At 41.5% G+C, this 21,094-nt stretch overlaps 1 long non-coding RNA gene across 1 annotated transcript in view; it reads right to left on the bottom strand.

Annotated features, from left to right (window-relative positions):
- The window catches only part of LOC127042725 (uncharacterized), a 35,161-nt gene that overhangs the window by 13,481 nt on the left and 586 nt on the right, over positions 1-21,094 (bottom strand). The window lies entirely within an intron of this gene.

Below are 21,094 nucleotides of genomic sequence, written 5' to 3'. Positions count from 1 at the left end.
GTGAGATGGGAGGAAATGTATACCTGAAGTGGTCTGTCCAAGGTAGCAGAAGTGCATCACCTTGGAGACCCAGCCCAGAGCTGCTCTGGAGCAGTAGAGGGGAAATTTCTGGTTAGTCTGGGAGACAAATAGGTCCCAGGATGGTGTTTCCTAGTAAATGGCCTTGTTCAGGACAGAATTGTACATCTCCCATTCATGGCCTGTAGAGAAGTGTCTAATAAGGCTGTTTGCCAGAGAGTTCTACACAGCTGGTAGGTAAGCTGCCAAAAGAGTTATGTGGTTTCTATGTAGTTAAGTCTAGGGTCACTTGTATAAAATCTATGGTCTCTGTGGGAGTCACAGAGGACTTTTCAATGTTGACACAAATTCCCAAGGATGATAGCAGTCAAAGTAGAAATAGGGTTGCTGATTAAAACTCCTTGCTGGATCTGACAGTCAAGAGCCAGTCATTGAGACACAGAAAGAAGGTGAAGCCATTTTGTCACATCCAGGCCTCAACCACTATGTCAGGATTACAAGGAGAGCTAGGGCCAAATATCAAAGCAGGTGCAAACCTGAGGCTGGGAGTAGCCAAGGAGTTCATAGTCAGATTCCAGGCTTCCAGCTTAAGCTTGGAGGGGCAATACCAGTTGACTGAGTCCAACGTACAAAGGGATCTTCCCAGCCTGGATCTGACTGGGGTCCCGTGGCCTTCTCCAAAAGATGTTTTAGCCAGAGATCTTGACCCTCACAGGCTCAGGGAGGGAAGGAGCAAAGGGGGAGATGCAAGCCATGCCCAGACAGTAAAAGCAGTGCTGGTGATCACTCACTTATTGAGAAGGAGTGAGGGGCAGGATATGCACTTAAACTCCAGGACTCTGGTTATAGTCCTTTTCTGTGGGAGGAAAAAACTCCGCTATACTAACTATAAAAACTAAAAGTACTGCGATACCAAGAACTATTTACAATATTTTCAGCTTAAGATGAAAAAGACATAGCTGCGGACACGGAGGATTCTGACTCAGGCCCTGTAGCAGTAAGAAGACGAACTGAAGAGGCATCAGTCCACTCTGCCCCATATATTCTTAGTTCAGAGGAAAAAAAGAGAAATAACTGAACAGGTACAGACCAACAGACGCTACTTGCTAGAAATCTCAGGTACATGTTGCATATGTATTCCCAACACTCATCACCAATGCATCATGTCTCACAAAGGCATAATGCCCCCCAAGCACCACCACTCAAACTGTGCACCTCCTCCTCCATCCCAGACACATAACTGAGCTCAGGATAAACTTAAAAGTAACATTTAAATTTGGGACCACAATTTAAAAGTTGTAAAAGCAAGCTTTCACAAGATGTATGCACAGAAGTGTTTCAAATTGTAATGGAAAGAGATATTTCAAGTAGATATTCCCCTGCAGTCTTCTGCAATACAAACATTACAGTACTGACAACCTAAAATAAAAAAAGTGTCTGCAAACAAAAATGAACACTAAATTGGATTTTAATATTTTTAGTCTCAATAGTTTAAGCTGTGTGACACAAGGAAACTCTTATTGCCAGCTGGCAAGGGGGTTTCAAGAATGTCCTGATTCTAATATGTACATTCTGGTTCACCAAATGAAGTCTCAAATGAAATCCAAGGTCAGATACTGGTAATTAATGTCATTGTGAAATATCACTAGATAAGGAGTTATGTATATATACACTGAATATATTTTCTTAGATTCTCTATCAAGCTACAAGTCACTAGAAGAGGTGAATAAACAGCTTTTATGTCAGACAAGACATATTTACTTATCTTTGTTGTAGTAAGTATTGTCACCTAACACAATGGATGCCCAATTAGAAAGTTATCTAAGAGATATAAAGTCAACAAGCAAGCAGCACGCAGCAAAAATAAGCCACAGTAGTTTTCCTGTCTGAGTACAACGAACTTTGAAGTTCAAGGCAAATAAGACACCCCGTTACTGCACCTAGTAAGTAAAGGGGCAGTGCATTTACGTTCGTGAAAACAGGAGCTCAGTCAATCTTAGTTGAAAAGCTGCAGAGGACTGTGGGGCAGAAAAAACTTCTTTACATATGAGGCTGACCTATTTAAGTTTAGTCTCTAGACAGCATGTTATTATTTTGTTTTTATGTAACCATTTGTTTACAGTATTCTTACTCACTATCACTTGAATATTTGACAATAAACTTATAATTATGTTTTTTCTATAAAATATATCTCAGTGCAGTGATATTAAACAAGGTGCTGATCCTGAAGTGAATCATACAAGCTGATATGTACACTGTTTCCTTGGGGACAGCAGACCTGGTATTTTTGTGAGTGTTCAGTGGATAAGGGATTGCACACTAAAGAGGAATGGGTCAAAAAGAGACTCGGGTTCACCTGTAGTTAACTTGTAAGGCAAAGTAAGAGTGGTGCAGTCCTGCAGAGACTGTTTGGATGGCTAAACAGATTGATGGTGTCAGGGAGCTGACACCTGTTAAGCACAAGCAAGATGCCCTCATGCTAGAGGCAGGGGGTAACAAGGTGACCCTCAGTCCTGAGTACCTCAAGAACCATGACAAGACATTATTATTCACCTACATAAAAAAACCTGCTTATAATATATGATTTAAGGTGGAAGTATGCCTTTACATTCAAATTTAAACTCTGCATTTTTAGTAATAAAGGCAGAATGTTAAGCTAATAATAAGAGATACACAACATATATGTATAATGGACATTGACAACTATAACAGCCCAAATACTAGATTACATGACTGCATGTATTTTCTGTGCTGACTGCTAGTAAACAAAAAACTAAAAAAAAAAAAATTCACACTGATGTTTATGCATCTTGGCAGCTCTTCTCTTCATAAGTTATACCTTTAGGTAATTTCTGTAACAAGACAATATTCTCAGATATTTACAGTGAAAATATAAGAGTACCATTCTGTAGTATAATCTTAATGTTTTGTTCAAATCACAACTCATTGTAGTTTGATCTGCTATCTTGTAAGCATAACCTAACTTCTTAAATTGCACAACACTCTTAATTTCATATCTTGCTATTGATGTTTCTTTAATACAGAAGGACCATAACACTGCTGGTCACCCTCCTCTCATCCTTTTAAATGGCAAGCTCATAGCTGTTTGAATACAACACCTATAGAATTCTTGATTCCAAAGAGTTAAATCATGCGTTAGCCCTATTTCATGTATATAAACTCTGTTGGTGGCATTGGAGACAGAGTGCATGAGGTAATATCTTTTATTGAACCAATTTCTGTTGGTGAAAGAGATACACTTTCGAGCTACACAGAGCTCTTCAATAGTGGCATTGATCAGTTATCTTCTCTTAGCAATGGAAAAGCATAAGGTGACTATGCTTATATTTTAATATCCATTAGCAGCCTTTGATACTGCAGACCTTGAAATATTGACATAACTGAGGGTCCTAACAGAAGCAGAGAATGGTGCCATGTCTTTCTTCTGGAAAGAGACCAAGTATAAGCTATAGGAAGTTGATCGGAGTAAGGTTATGTTTATGTCATGGAATCCATGACTTCCAGAGACCTCTGTGACATTCTCTGCTTCAGCCCCAGGGGCTGCAAGGCTGGAGCTGGCAGCCAGCGGGGCCCTGGTAAGGTTCCAGCAAGAGGCAACAGGGGGCCCCCTGCAAGGTTCCAGTGACAGGTGGCAGACTCCTGAGGGGGCCCTCCTCAAGGTTCCAGCAACAGGTGACACTCTCATATGGGGGAGGGGTATGCCTCAGGCAAATGAGTGGGGGTGTCAGGGAAGTGTTTATTCCCCTCTATTTGGCACTGGTGAAGCCACATCTGGAGTGCTGCGTCCAGTTTTGGGTCCCCCACTATAGAAATGATGTGGACAAATTGGAGAGAGTCCAGCAGAGGGCAATGAAAATTATTAGAGTGCTGGGGCACGACTCATGAGAAGAAGCTGAGGGAACTGGGCTTATTTAGTCTGCGGAAGAGAAGAGTGAGGGGAGATTTGATAGCAGCCTTCAACCACTTATAGGGAGTTCCAAATAGGATGGAGATAGGCTGTTCTCAGTGGTGGTGGAAGACAGAACAAGGAGCAATCATCTCAAGTTGCAGTGGGGAAGGTCTAAGTTGGATATTAGGAAAACTATTTCACTAGGAGGGTGGTGAAGCACTGGAATGGGTTACTTAGGGAGGTGGTGGAATCTCCATCCTTAGAGGTTTTTAAGGCCCGGCTTGACAAAGCCCTGGCTGAGATGATTTAGTTGGAGGTGGTCCTGCTTTGGAGCAAGGGCTTGGACTAGATGACCTCCTGAGATCTCTTCCAATCCTACTCCTCTATGATTCTCTTTGGGAAATATGGTCACCCTGCAGCTCTTAAACACCGTGGGCAAAGGCCCCTCCCCCGACAGCTTCCAGCTGTTGCAGGTGGAGGGTGAACCCCACAGCCCCGAGGCACCATGGTGGCAGTAGAAACCAGGGAGCTGTAACAGCAAAAGTCAGACAGGTCATGGCTTCCGTGAATTTTTGTTTATTGCCTATGACTTTTACTAAAAATAATCATGACAAAATCTTAGCCTTACTCATGAGTTATTATCATGAGGACTCTCACAGAGTACTGGAGGTTCTTATTGGTAACCTCTCTCAATCAATGCATACACAAAGATACTAAGAGAGTTAAGGAGACCTGGACCACTGTGTCCTTAATATGCTGATCTTTCCCTGCTCCCCATCTCATTTATATCTGATGCACTTGGTGCAGTGGAACAAATGACTCGGTGTCTTTATGAGTCTGAGGTTTGCACAAGGACTTGCTGGCTGAAGCTCAATCTATACAAGAGTAAAGCAGTTTTGGCAGAATTGAAGAAGTAAAAATCCTCACCAATTTTTCTGATTACTAGTACTTATAAGAGTGTGTCTACTATTTGTTACCTAGGTTAGCAGTCTGAAGTCTCATTCGATCCTGGGGCTGCATTTTGATATTCAGGTATCAACAGTGACTAATGGCATTTTGTTTCATCCAAGCATGGTAAAAAGAGAGGAACCATTTCCTTCAGAAGCAGCTCTGGCTGTGACCAGGTGCTTGGAATGGATCACACTGAGAATGCCACACTCAGGGCAGACTGCAAGAAACAGGGCAGGCACAACCCAAAACAAGAAGTTTATACTACAATTAGATTCACCAAACCAGTGACCAGAGAGAGCTTCTGCAGTACCACACGGTTAACAAGAAGCCAAAGGACAGATTCTTTTAGGCATTCCAGCCCTTGATTCCCATCCAGACAAACTGGTCCATTCCAGTGAGAGGTTACTGAAAATGCAATTCACCATACCAATGCTGAGGTTCTACCAATCCCAAAGATAGAGACACTTGACTTGGGGGTAATATATATATATTTCAGATATCACCCAAATATCATGCTGTCAGCCAATCCTTAGTAAACTAAGAATTTATTAAGAAAAAGGAAAGAAGAGTGTTAAATGGTTAAAAGATTATACACAGACACACACAGGATTGCAAAGTCCTTAGATCAGGTTTGTAGCAGTGATAAAGCCTCTGGTAACTTCCAAAAGATTGGAAGGTCCTCGTCCATTGTTCAAAATACTCCTTTTAGTTTTAAATCCACAGTCCAGAGAAGTGGAGCAGGAATGAGGACCCATTCTGGAATTTCTTCTAGGTAGGTTGACTAGGTTCACAAATGTACAGCCCCAGAAGATCATGCCCATATAATTTATACAATTAAATATCATCCAGCACCTTTTGGAGAAACTCAGAAAAGGAAAGAGTTACAGAAGACTGTTACTTTTAGATTTTCATGTCCTTGTTTTGCTAACTTTTGTCACAATTTAAATACTACGGTAGTGCGTTGAAGGATTTTCTTCTTTGTATTTAAGCCCACTTTAAAAAAAAAGTCATGAATAGCTATGAACTACATTAGCTGAGTAAATACAGACTTAGCCAGTATTATACATAATTAGGATAAGCTAGATCTATAATTCAGTCATTTTAATGTGTATCTTTAGTGATATTGTTAATTTTGCACATTCATTAAAAATTACAGAATAAACACTGTAGTCTGATAAAACAAAACTCAATCAATACTTTAGTGGCCAAAGGAAAAAAAAAACATATGAGCTATCTATCCTAACTCAGATATTGTTAGGCACTGCCTCCTGTAATCAGGCCTAGTGGTTGGAGTGGAGGTTGAAGCCACCCATCAGGTTTGGACTGGGCCAACGGTGCCTCTCAAATTGAGATCTGAGGAAAGGCTGCGGTCAGAACCAAGAACAAAAGCCTTAGTCAGGACAGAATCAGTACCATAGCTGGAAAGCCAGGGATAAAAGCAGGGGTAAAAGCAGGCAGTCAGAGTCCAGGAACAAGCCAAGTCAGTAACATAGCCAGGGTCCACATACAGGCCAGAGGTCAAAGCTGGGTCAGAGTCCAAGGGTTCAGGGAGAGAGAGAGAGTCAGGAAATGGAGGCAAGACTGGGGTGGGTCATTAACAGGTCTGAAGCAAGATCAGGATAGGACAAGGTCATGACTGGAACAGAGCTCGGGCAAGACTGGGGCAGGAACAGGAACAAGGTCAAGAGCAGGCTGGGAGTCTCAAGAGTCTGATACACTGCAAGGCAGCAGGAGGGTTCCAGCCATGTACTGCTGTTGCAGACTGATCTGCAAGCCTGGTGGAGTTGGGAAATACCTGACCTAGGGTCTGCTCAAGGATAGGCTGCAGTGATAAAAGTAAGATAGTGCAGTTGAGTTGTTGCCACATGCTTGAGCGATGATTCACTCTTGGAAGAGCATCTATTGAGTTCCTTGGGGCAGGAAGGTGCTGCACCCCAAACCCTTGCCTGGAGTCCCCCTCCTGCAACCCAAACCCCTCATCCCCAGTCCCACCTCCACTCCCCATACTCCAAACCCTTGGCCCCAGCCCAGAGCCCCCTCCCTCCACCCCAAAACCCTCATCTCCGCCCCACCCCGAGCCTGCATCCCCAGCCCAGAGCCCTCACCACCTCCCACACCCCATCCCAGTTAAAGTGAGTGAGGATGGGGGAAGAACAAGCAACGGGGGGGGGGCATGGAGCGAGCAGGGAACAGGGTCTTGGAGAAGAGATGGGACATGAGGCAGGGGGCGTTTGGTTTTGTGTGATTAGAAAGTTGGCAACCCTGGCTTGGGGAGTACCTGTTGGAAGGGTAGCTGAGCTAGCAGCTCTGGTTTGGCTGTGGGTTTGCCTCACAGATACTCATCTCCATGTGATAAAACTGAAATTGCAAATCTGATACCAGCTCTCACATCATGCGCATAAATAGCTTAGATTCTGAATGCGTGTAACTATACCCAAAGTGTGTTAAAATTACATATATCATTCAGTTTCAAACTAACAGTCAGCTGCAGTGCAAGATTCATAGATTCCAAGGTCAAAAAGGCACAGTGAGTGTATAAAGTGGAGTTGTATCTGTAAATATTGTTTTGCTTTTGGAATGGATGGATATCACACAGACCTTTTTGACTTAACAGGCAGAAAAAAATCAAAGATATACCACCTTATTCTGGTATTCTTGAAATCAAGATGTCCCTTGCTACAGCCTTTAGCTCTAAATGAAGTTACTTTGTCACGAGTAATAAATCAGGTTTGAAATGGGACAAAGACTTTGTCCCTAGAACTACGAAACAAACTAAATTTACCTTAAAGTTTCCTCAATGAACAAGCAGGAGGAAAGCAGGTATATCTATCCCACTAGAAGTTTTATTAATCCAAAGAGAATGAGTTCTTATTAGACAATCAGTATGAGCGATCCCTCAAATTGCTGAGATGCAGGGACAACATTTAAACGTTAAAAAAAACCAACCCTCAAGCTCTCTTCAACTTTACAGATTCAGTAACGGTAGTTGCAAAGCAATTCCTTCACAGAGAAATGACAAGGAAGCACAGGATGCAATCCAGCACATTCAGAGAATTAAGTTACAATAGAGCTCATCCACGAGTGTACAAGCAATTGTTCTTGGAAAGTCTGGCAGGCTTACCCAAGTATTATTTGTACAGTGATTGCACCCAGAAGCCATAACCAAGGTTTGAAGGTCCATCCAGCTCAGCACTGTATATCCATAATGAAAAGACTGTGCCTGCCATAAGGAGCGTACAATTTACATATATATTACAAACACACGCTATGTGAAAAAGAACATTATTCAGGTTGCAAGGTCAAGCACTGAAAAATTAGAAAATGCCACAATTAATGTTACCTGTGCAACCTTATTTCACCCACCTTTTTTGTCTGCATTATGATACAGTCTTTAATTACAAGATCACAATTTTTTCCCATAGGCTTGTTAGCACTGCAGAGCCAATACAGTCTGGGGATAATGAGCTGAACTATACCTGAGTTTACAAATTAAGATTGTAAGATTGACTGCCAGTATTCTATTCAGTCTGAATTCTGAGAAGATTTGTACATTAAAAGCACATGGGGCGGGGGGGGAGAAGAATACTGGGTGAATGATACATAGAAGTCATCCAGATAGAGTCATCTTCGCCCAGTGCCTAATGCAGAACAACAAAAGTTGTTTACATCAGTAAGGAATTTTAAGCCATCCCATTTCTCACAAAAAGCCCACATTTCAGAACAGAGGGCCCCAATCTGCCATGTGAATTGACAGACGGCTTAATCTGTCTGCTAAGGAGATTCATTTTCCAAAGCAGATGATAAGAGAGTCATCTCCTTCCTCCAGCTCCTAACTCTTTAGCTCTGTTCCCCCCCCTTTTGCTTGTCACTGTAGACAGTTACTGCAGTAGCGTTAGTTCACCCTTGATCCACCTTCCTTATTACCTGGTTCCGAAGGACTCTTCATTCTCCCTGAAATTCTAGGAGATTTGTATACACTGCCCTCTCTAATCAATCACTTTTTAGTCCAGTTCTGTGAAGAGTTTCCCTTTGTCTTGTGACCTCATAAGAGAGATCCTGGCGCAAAGAAAAGTAGAAGACAAAGATCCTAAATCATAAGCACCTTTCTGGAGGAGGTCAACACAGCACTGAGTTGCACTCAGAGCGTACACTCCTACCCTCCACATAACATTTCAACTCTCTACCCAGTCTCTAAGATAAACTGTGGTACTGCCAAATAAGCCATGGAAACCTCTCTCCAGTTAAAAAAAAAAAAAGATTTGGGATAGCTATCTTCTTCACAAATATTGGGGGGGGGAGGGAAGAAATCCTCACCCCACATATACTGACCAGAAATGAAATGGAGTTGGCAAAGTCAACAATCCCATTGCTACAGATTCTAACATGGACACTCTGGCAATGGGTAAAGTGAGGAAACAAGCAAACAAGGATACATGGAGATAGTTTCAGATGTGTAGTGGGGGGGAGGGGAGATTGCAGACACCCCACATAAAAACAAAACAAAAATCCCTGAATGGCTTAATGCTAGCAGAGAAGACTAAAAAAATATGAAGGAATTTTACTCGAAGTGTGGGTGGTGTTAAAAAACTTATTACTTTTTACCTTTATTTGCACTAAATATGTTATTTGCTGTATCCCCTGAGCTTGAAATAACCTATTTCTAACTAAACTAGTTTCTATGTATTGTTCTTCTCTCCTTATTCGTATCTAGTATTTATACCACCTCCTAATTTAGTATCATCAGCAAATTTAACAGGCTGTTTACCTCTTTTTCCTGATCACAATAAATATGTTCATTAATACACAGCATCCCTGTAGCATATACTGGATACATTACAATTAGTTATTTTTAATAGTTATACATTTGAACATTCAAACAAATCCGTGGATGCAATTACATCAACAAAATCTCAGCATTACCAACAGTTTACACTCCTTCATAGTTTTCAATCCATGTAACAATCTTCGTATTCAAACCAATGTGAATTATTTTTACAAGTAGTATTACATGAGATTAGTATCAAATGCTGTAATGAAATCCAGACATCTACATCTGAATAAAATTAAAGCAGGTTTTCGAAAGTGGATTTTCCTTTTACCTAACCAACTTCACCACTTGTGCAAATCCCTTCTATATTTTGCATCACCAATCCAATGGACCATAACAAGTTCCCTGTACAGAGTACAGCAAAAACCATAATTCTGCATGTTCATGAGTCTGTGGCATTAAAATTTATCAAAAAGCCTAGTTTTAGTTTAATAATTCAAGTTGATATTTAAAAAACAAAAACAAAAAAAACTTACTTGTGACACACAAAAGTCACAAGTTTTAGTTTATAGTACTCAAACTTGTTCTCCGCACTTTTTTCTGATATCTAAGGCTTAGAAGTTACTTCAGTTATTGGTGAGGATAGTAATTATTTAAATAGAGACTTACGTATTAAGTGATCCAGTCTTTTTTTAAAATATGATGGTCTACAGAAGAGGCAAAAAACAGAAATCAAAAACGGTGAAGCACTGCAAGTCAACTTCATAATCTAAAAATCATTAAACAAAACCAGTTTAATTAAATTTCATTAAAACAGTCTTCATACTAGGTGACCTTCATAAAAATTGCTGTTAGGTTTGAAGAGATAGTCTATCTCAAAGATTTCTACAAGTGAATGATTCTCAACTGCATATCATCATTAATCTTTATTTAAACTTGCCACAAACATTTGAACTGCAGATTTCTTGTAGCAGGCATGCAACTATCCTAGATTAGATGGATTCTATCATCTGTCATGGAGCACAGAGTTTGCCATGCCTTGTACCCCCTCTGCAGTCTCTTGCAAGCACATCTTTCTAGTGTTAGGTTCTAGGCCTCCACTTCACTCAAGAAGGAGTCCCCTGACTTTACCACTCTTAACTGGGTCTACCTAGGCTTCAGCACCCATTTTTCACTCTTCTAGCAGAGCCACTTTGTCTTTGCTCCATGCAGGGAATTCTCCCTGCAGGGAACTTTGTAACCAGAAAATGTCTGCAGTGACAAGCCTGCCTTCTCTAAACAGTCTTATTTATTAGTCAACAGAAACACTGTGATAGTACTCAGAGAAAGTGGTTAAAACAAAAGAAGGCCAACACACCTGAAACTTACCTAAATCTTGCAAGGGAACGGAAAATAAAGTTTAGGCTGAGTGGAACTTACCTATACACCTTTACTCCTGGCCATAGAAAGACAGACCTTGCACCATTCTCTCTGCTGCCCTCTGTCAGAGATGCACCTCCAGCCACGGCTGCCCAGAGTGCCTGCTCACCCCTCTCCTTTGTCTCTAGGAGGGAGTCTTTAATGGTTTTGTGTTACTTTGATCCCAATAACTTGGGCCTAGGGAAAATAAACCTGCTACCCTAGCTGGAACCAGGTGGGTGGACATGTCACAATTAATGGCTCCCCCGAGTGCTCCCCTAAGGAACCGTGGTATTCTCTCTGAAGGCATCTTATCTCTGCCACTGTTTCATTTCCTGTTTGTTTCCCTACCCTCCACCAGCCTCCTTTGATTTAAGTCCATGCACAATTAAGCAGATTAACAGTAAGTAAAATGATGCACATAATATTAAGTACAGAAGTCTCACACATTCTCCATACCATTAAAAAAAAATCAAGTGTCTGTGAAGTACAGGCCTGCAAGCTCCTGACACTATATGATTCACTCACATTTGTTCATCATTTGTAGTTATAACAACTGATATAATCCAGTTAGATTACTTGATTAGCTGTCCATGCACTGATTCTAGCATGAGAAACACCCAAAGTGCAAACTTGGAGATATCTGAATGTGTAGCTAAAGTCCTCTAGAAAAGCACTAGTACATTTCTGTGATGGAAAGTGTAAATTAGTTTCATGGCAAGTTTGGAGTGCACATACTAGGGCACTGTTTATCTGGTGGCTGTGGAATTGTTCATGGAATTCATTTCGTTACTGAACTGCTCCAGAATCCAAGTTTTCATTTAACATCAGTACATGCTCCTTGCCCTCATAATTGTAAAGATACTAAACATGAACCAAGTACAAAACAATGCCATATTGTCTTCTCAATTCTGAAGACAGTCGGAAAGGTATGAACTGCCCAGCTCATCTTAACAGGTTAGCTCAAAGGGGCTGTGTCCCACTTCTCCCTCTCCTTCCCGTTCATAAGCCAACCCCATTCTCTGATGCTTCCCTTTTTTACTAACAAAATTCAGCTTACGAATGAATATATACAGTACATTATTCATTTTCATATGCAACTGATTATAAACCTCATTTTTACATTTTAAAACAAGCTGCCAAAGAACTTCTAGACTGCTGCACCAGAATGCCATAGATTCCAAAGGCTTTGCTGCAGAATTTAGGTCCAATTTGCAACAGAATACATGAAATGTAATCTGTTTTACCAGTTCAGTCTTAGCTTACTGCAAACCCTAATGGAAGGTCACCAGAGAGTACAAGTACTCAAACTTTACTGCACCAGCCAGTCAAAGAGTAGGCCATGGTTGTCCAGCAAGTTTATATGCTGTATAACGACCTCCTTGTTAACTCAATTACTCAAAACATGCATGCATGAAAATCACCCTACCAATACAGAAAGATTGCTTAAAATATGCAAAGATTTTATTGCTGAACCCAGTAATAAATCTGATCAAGAACATGTCACAAGGGACGCAATATACACAGCAGTATTTCAGTAGTAATTGGTATATCATTTGAAAATGCATCCTCCAACATCAAGTTATGCATTATACTGTGGAAATAATGGTATTCCAATCTTTCTAATGAATACAAAATAAGAAATGTTAATGCCAAAAAAAATCTCTTTTGCTGTAATTCCATTTACTTTAATGGAGCTCTGCTAGCAAAGAATGTGACCTTTAATTTGTTTAAGGTTTCTAAATAATTTTGGTGAAATGCATGTAAAATGCAAAGGTGTTTTGAAATAATTTTGTGAAACTTTATGTGGATCACCATAAATCTACCAAGTTTAAAAAATCACGTCAGTCTACAATTTAAACAGGAATTGCTGTCTAGCAGTTAGAGCAGAAGACCGGGTATCAGCAATATTGGGTTCTACTCTTAGATACCCCCTAACCATAATCCAGTCCATTAGTTTTGAGTTAGTGAAGAGATAGTATTTTTTTCCTGTTTCAAAGAAATCTGTTCTTCACATGACACACCCTTGAAGATCTCAGACAGCTAACATCCAGCCACACTCTTCTATCGAATGCAGCATCAGTTAACACAGCAGACAGTGAATAAAAGCATTTTCATTTTTAAAAGCTGGTGTTCCTTAATGGAGGATGGTGCTCTTTATCCTTTAACTCATTTTTAAATATGTTTATGGGGCATCATTTATATGTAATACCTAAAACATAGGTACATTTAAGGAAATTGTAGGTCTGAGACCCTGCCTCCACCCTATTTTTAAATTGTTTTTCTCTTTTGGGTCCTTTGCCCCCACAGATTTGTCTCTATCTGTAATCTTTCAAGACTAATAATTGTCAACCTTCACATCTACTTCACTATAGCATATAACTGTTGTTTTCCTCTCCCTCCTCACATTACTCAATTTAATTCTCTTACTTTCCATGCCTACTAGCATATTTTTTACTTGCAACTTCCTCCTGGGTTTTGCCTACTCATGGCAGCTCTTGTGCTTCTCCAAACCCGGGGCTGTATAGCACCAAATATACAGTGTCTATCTTCCCTAACACTGCAAATTGATGCTATGAGCATCAACAATATGAGCATCAAGATGATGCATGTCTCAACTGCTAGTTACTTCTGACAATCTCTAAGATATTAAATTTTAGATTAAAAGATGGTCTCTCCAAGACTATTTTAAAATCAAGTTTGACATTTATGTCCTTGATCCCAGTCATCTGGTAAGAAAAAGACCAAAGTGAAAGGAGATGTAAGAGCGGTCATGATAGAGATATAAAAATAATAAATGGCACAGAGAATGTAAATCAGATGTTTTTATTTCTATGCCAAAATACAACTGCAGTAAATTTAAAAACAGGCCAAAAAGATTTGTTTACATACTACATAATTAACTTGTCACAAGACACTATTCCATTGTGGCCTACTGCTTAGTAGGATTCAAAAAAGAAATAGTAATTTATAGAGTTAATTAAAACATTCACAGTTACATTTTTTTTTAATAAAAAGGTATAAACCCTCTTGGTTTTGATAGGGTAAGCCAACCTCCACATAACAGGAGTTAGAAAGAAAGTTCTTTCTGGACTGGTTATCATACAGTTATCCACTCTGAAATTCCTTGCACCTTCCTGAGGCATTTGGTTCTAGACACTGTCAGAGACAGCATACTGATCTAGATGGACTACAGCTCTGATCCCATGTGATTAATCCAATATTCCTGAACTATCAGTAGGAAGGGGAAAAAAAGTAGTTACTCTTTCCCACAGTTTGTCAGTCTCACTTCTATGAATCTGTTTGTGTCAGTTATTATCTATTACTTTACTTTTATTCAACCTACTTAATGGAAATATTCTGCTCTTCTTCCAATAAACAGAATAGCAAGGCAGCACTCTGCTTAGTTTTTAAAGAAATAGAAGTGACAGTTAAAAGCCAGCACAGTGTTAGATGAAGACTAAATGAAAGCCATATTAAAGTGAAAACCAGATAGAATGAACAAACAAAAATGGTTTTAAAATTAAACTTCTACTGTGGCAAAACATGCATGTGCACTGCTTTTAAAGTACTACTTTTCCTATACTCAAGTGGAACCATTACCTTCTGCTTTACTTTAATAAGAATGAATATTAAGTGTAAGCAGAGTCAGGATGAGCTCTACCCTGACATCTGGTGGTGAATTGTGGAGAGTTGTAGAAAAGAACTTCAGGGGCTGATCTTGTTTGCATAGGCACACCCACCCCACCTAGCATGAGCCCACAGCAGCTCAAATGGTCACTTTGGCTACTGTGGGATCCCCAGTTTCTCTTTTATTGGGGCAGGCAGAATAAAGTGTTGTACCCTGATTATGTGAATCAAGGCCAGTGGAACTGTTTTATGACAGAGAAACTCGCCATCAACTAAGTAGCACTTGCTAGACAAGGGACATAGGTTCCAAACCCAGTGAACTGAGAGTAGCCAGGGACAGGTATTTGTACCTGATAGTATAGGTGCCTTCTGAGGGCCTGAAATACCAATTGGACCATCTCCTCTCTCTACTGTGGAATATCAGAGCTAATTTTAATTCTATTAGGAGTCTAGTTACAGGCTGCTGAGCTGAATTTGCTTTGGGCCAACGGTACACCAGTACTGAGGTTCCCCTGCTACAAGCTGAAATCACTAAAGAGCTAAAATTAATAAAAGGTGAAATCACTGAGTGCTGGGGGGAGTGGGGGTGCTGAAGATATATTGTTGAGCAGCTGGTGGAGCAGAGCAGCTTGTGGGATGACTGGAGCAGCTCACGGGACAGCTGGTGGAGTGGAGCGGGTGGAGTAGCTCGCAGTGAAGGCTGCAGCAGAACCCCATGAAGAGACGGAGCAGTCGGCCTTGGACCATGTAAGGTGCCCCTTAACACTCCTGCACCCTCTCCCAGGCTGGGAGGCAAAGCTCTGCAGATAAACTTTTGAGCTGTGGGGCTGCACTGACCAGGGACGGAGACTTTTGGGGTGTTGGGACTCTGGGTGATTTTTTGGGGGGTTGCTGGACATAAGAACCTGACGGGAAAAGGATACTGCCAAACTTACTTGGGGGTGGGCCTTTTGCTCATGGTTTGTGTTATGAATCCTGTTTGTGGTGTTTCCCAACATCATGCCGCATTGTTTCCCTCCTTTAATAAAAGGATTTTGCTACACTCAGACTCCGCGCTTGCAAGAGGGGAAATATTGCCTTTTAGAGGCATGTATGTAATTGTTCCAGGTCACTGGGTAGGGGCTCGAGCCAGTTTTGCATTGTGTTATTGAGACAGAACCCCTAAATACTGAATCCAGCCCTTGTTGCTGCCAACTCAGACAGGCAGAAGGGTTACAGAAGTGATAGGGCAAAGTTGATAAACAATTGAAAGCTGAAGCCAGCCTAACGAGAGGAGGAAAAAGTCTGGGAAAGAAGGAAAGTGCTTTTAAACACACACAGAGTTAGGAACTATTCTTTGAAATCAACTGAATATTTCTCCTTTATGACTGCAGCTGCTTATTTCCTCTCCCCACTCCCTCCAACCCTACATTATGAATATCTCCTGGCTGGTTTTATATGAAAGAGAGAGTGTACGCACAGGAACATCTGGGACCCCCCACTTACAAATATCGTCAACATCTCCTTTAGTAGATATTGACCTACTCTGAAAGACAAAATAGTCTAACCAGTATTAAAGAAACCAGCACTGAGGCTTAAGACCTCACAAATTACCACTCTTGCTTTTTCTCAGCAAGCTAATCAATAAGCTTGGGGGGGGGGGAGTCTCCAGTGCCACTCAGTTGCCAGTATCCTAGATCCCTTCCAGTCAGGCTCCAGGCCAGGGCACAGCAGAAAGTCCACAGCAACAGCTTGTTGCTTTGATAAATTATATTCTCTTATTCACAGGCAAAGGAAATATATCTATTCAATGCACATCCTTCTGGACCCCTCTATGGCATTTGATACCACTGATCAACTAATATCCTCCTGTCCCAAAAGATGCTGTAAACAGAAATGTCCTGAAATGGCTCTCGTCCTTCCTCTCACTGTGAGCCAAGAGCATTATTATGGGATAGCAGCCCATCTGCTTAGTGGAACAGGTCACCACAAATATGTCATCCTAGTTCTCTGCTCTGGATCATGACTGAGTAAGGAGTTAAGTCTCTGTCTTGATATTTAAAGTCCTTTATGTGATTTACCCCAGCTGCTGGAGAGATCACCCCTCTCTTCATGACCATGTTCTTTCTTGACAGTATATTCCACTGGAAATAGGAAATGGCATAACATAGGGTATAACTTTTTCTGGAGTTATACCAAAACCAAGAGACTCATGTCTGCAAGAAATATGAATGACCCCAGAAATATGAATGACCTCTACAGAACTCACCCCATTCAGAACCACATGAAACGCTCATCTCCATCTTACCTTTCCTGCAATAAGTCCATTATCTCACACACAAACACAATTCTGAAAAAAACCTAACCAAGATAGAACTATCTGCTAGAAAGGAAGAGAGAATTTTTTTAATTCTTGGGAGATGCTCAGATTCAACTGACAGGCACTATAAGAACCTATATAAATAGAAAATATTAAAAGGATTCAGAAACTAAATGTAGCCCCTCCACTCCTATTTGTTTCTTCTGGTGTTAGATTTTATTAATGTTATGAAGTTACAATTAGATGATTAGAAGTAGCTCTGACGCATGTAGCTGTACTGATTTTTGTGACTCATGACCAACTATGATTAGTCAGATAGCAATAATTGCTAACATAATATAATTAGGATTGAATACTGTCCAAAGCAATTTTGGGGGACTGTATTCTGAAGATTTTTTTCCTGATAGCAACTGATCTGACATTTTTCACAAGTAAAACCCATCAACAAATGCTGTATACTAGTTCACCTTTTTAAATAATGTTGGAAAGATTAAGTCATTTTGTTGGAATATGTACCCTCAAAAGTTAGTGTTATAGAGCTACAATCCCGGAACTCAAAAGTTTGTCTACCAAAGTAATCAGGAGCCCTGTCCCTATACATCTGGAGCCTGAGTAGGAAAGGTCTGGGATATCTGAATGGTGGGCTACTTTTGCTCACTGTCCTTACACTTGAATATGACTACGCTTTAGTAACTAGAAGGATGTTCTTGGCGGAGGGCCCTCAGCTCCGGAAATCACTTCCCATCCGTCTGACAAAGTGGGTATTCACCCACGAAAGCTTATGCTCCAATACGTCTGTTAGTCTATAAGGTGCTACAGGACTCTGTCGCTTTTCCCCCCGTTGAGCCATTTCAAAAGTGACTAGTGATTTCCAGTGCTCAAGCTAAGACATTTTAAGGGACCCTGATTTTCAGAACATTTTGTGAATTGGCCCTCTAAAAATAAGGCTCCTTAAAAAGACTTGTCGAGATGGGCACTCCCCAAAAAAACCTACAAAGCACCCAAACTTATTGATCATTTCTGAAAATTTAGGCCATGAGCTTTGGTCTGAAGGATGCTTATGGTGAACTGAATTCATTTTAGGATTGAGTTCATTGAGTCTGATGTGACCAGTAAGTGTTTTGTTTTTTGTATTTATCCTCCTAGCATTTTGGATGGCTTTTGTATGTAAGCTAATAAATTATTCCAAATATTATAATTTTGTATTAGCTAGGAGAAAATTCAGTTGTAGACTTATTAGTAAATATATCTTTAAAGATACCCACATGCTATAGTGGTGTAAACTACTTCCGATTTCCCCCTTGCTCCTTTGTTCTTAATGGAAATCAAAACAGAGACAAATGCTTAGGTAACAAGACCATATGGTTTAGTCCCTTCCCCGGCCCCCAAGTAAATACTCTCCCCACTAAAAATCCAACCACAACTACCAGTAAAGAAGGAAACTCACTAATAAAGCTATTTGAAATGTATTCTACACCACAATAATGCTATGATATAACTCCAATGTGAATTCTGTGTTTGGCATCTCCAGTTTAAGGAGGTGCATAAAAAAGTGTTTGTAGAAGAATTTCTACAAATATCAATTTTCTATACTTGAAAACTAAAGCTAGAGAAACATTTTTGTACAATGCCACTTACAAAATTATAGAAAGCCATAGTTGTGAATCACCTGTTTATGAAGACTAAAGATATTGTTTTGATTACATCTCAAAAAAGTATACACACACACACACACACACACAAACTTGCTCTGCCTAGTCTAGCATCTCTGTTTAGACAAGCCTTTTTGGTTACATCTCAAACTACATATTATACATAAATAAGATGCTGCTAAACAAACTACAATATCATCTTTGGGTGTTTAGACTAGGCAAAGTGAGGGGTTGCGTGTATGCGTGTGTTTTATATATATATGGTTTGTGCACACAAAACTCACTCTGCCTAGTCTAAACAATTGCAATACAATGTTCTCATGTGTCAAAACTTTTGACATTGGGTTTAATATTTTCTGAAAATGACTTGCAAGAGACTTGGACTTATGTACCAGCCAGCTTAACAACATTAACGTATGAGAAAAATAAGAATTTTAAGAAAATATTTATTACAAAGAAAGTTATTCTAGGAGTTCTAAGCGTATACAGTTAGTTGAAAGCTAGTTCAGTGCAACGCCGAATGAAGACAAAAGATACAGGATAGTTCTGCCCTCTGCAGGCGGTATAGAGGTATTAATTAAACCTTCTGTATAAAAAACCAATACAGTACTTATGGAAGCATTGTATGAACACTTTAGAAACAAAGGTTTAGAAAAGTCTTCATGATATATTCTTTATGTAAACTATTAAACCATTACTAAGGCAATGATTCAGTGCACAGATGTTCAAAAGCTTTCAGAATATTTGGCAGCAGCAACTAAAAGCTTCTACTGAATAACTACTATGTAGGGATAACAGTTGGATATCAATTTTTTTAAGTCAACTGCAGTTCAAAAATCAAATACTTATAGTGTCTGTCTTCATGGTGAGCTTGCATGCAAAAATATACCTTTTAGGGTCCCAGTCCTGTAACTGACTCCACATGACTGCCCCCTGAACCAAGACACAGGGAGGTACAGAATTGGGGGCCTAAGATAGCCCCCCTTAAGACTGGATATGAAAGTCTAGACAGTGTTTCTGAAATACGGCCACATGCCTTTTCTTGCAGCCACAACCTTCTGGGCTGTTATAAGGGGGCGGTGGAGGGGGGGAGGAAAGAAAGTAGCAGCCCCTTCCCATTCCTGTTGCTCCTGGATGCACCGCCTTGGTGTTGATTGCTGGGGTGCCAGCACAAGCTGGGCCCTGCCCCCCCCGTGGAGACACCTGGGGCACAATGTCAGAGAACCAAGCAGGCAGTGAGTTCCCCACCTTCCTGGGGCGGTGGGGCTCAGGCTTCGGGCTTCAGCCCTGGAGTGGCAGGGCAGCAGTCTCTGGCCACAGGCCTTCAGGCTCCAGCCCCCCACTGCCTCCCCCTACACCTTCACTGCCCCTGGCCCCCGCTGCCTCCCCCAAACCCCACATTACTGGGAGGGGGGGGTTGTCCTCCCGCTGTGCCAGATACCGATTTCTGAACTGCAGGGCTCTCCCGGGAACCGCAACAGGGCAAGGAGCTGAACGTGGAGCCACCGGGCAGCCACATGCTGGCAGCTCCTCCAGCAACACTTCTGTACCCTCCCCCCAGCCCCGCCCTCTGTGGGGCTGCTGTACAGACCCCAGTCAGGAGGGCTCAGCTGTGTGGAAGGGCTGGGGCCGGTACAGCAACCCTGCTGGAGGAGCTGCATGTTCTGCTCCTTTCGCCGCATCCGTCTCCCTGGAAATGGAGCAGTGAAAAGAGCAGAACACCGGCACCGCACCACCCCTGGCTTGGCTGTACCACCCCCAGCCCTGCTCCCCAGCGCAGCTGCTGTATAGACCCCAGGCAGGACTCCGAAGACACAGCTGCGTGGAAGGGCTAGAGGCAGGACTGCTCCTTTCCCTGCTGCGGTTCCAGAGAGCCCCTCCAGCACGGCTGTAATGCCCCCAGCCTGGTCCCCTGGCCTTCCATGCAGCTGCATCTCCTGAGTCCTCCTGCCTGTGGTCTGTACAGCAGAAGTCATCCTCCGGCGCCACAGCCCCCTGCCAGCTAACGTGGAATGAATGTGGATCATGGGGAGGGGCCAGGGAGAGCACAGGGGCCCCGGGGTGGGAAGAGTCACATCGGGAGATCACATACACCCCCTTTGTGTCCCTCCCATGAGTGTAGCGCACAAGCAAGAAATGATTTCTACTTGAACCACTGATTGCACTAGGAGAAGTTTTTAAACCTTTTTTCCTTTTGCAGATCCCCCCCCAGTTTTGACTTGAGAGGCAGACCCCTTTGGAAATCTTAGACATACAGGCGAGTCTCATCTTATGCAGTTAACATGCGCCAATTCAGCTTTGCGCAGTGGGCAAAAAAAAAAAAACCCAAAGAGAAAAACAACAATTTAAATACTGTACCTGTAGTGCAGGAGATTCCGCCCACCACTACGCACAATGCAATTTTGACTATATGTAATTTGTGCTTTACACACTCAAAGCGGAACGTAACCCCAGTGTAAGATGAGACT

Source organism: Gopherus flavomarginatus, chromosome 1 (genome assembly GCF_025201925.1).
Source record: "Gopherus flavomarginatus isolate rGopFla2 chromosome 1, rGopFla2.mat.asm, whole genome shotgun sequence".
NCBI lineage: Eukaryota > Metazoa > Chordata > Testudines > Testudinidae > Gopherus > Gopherus flavomarginatus.
This window is presented reverse-complemented; position numbering and strand designations above follow the sequence as displayed.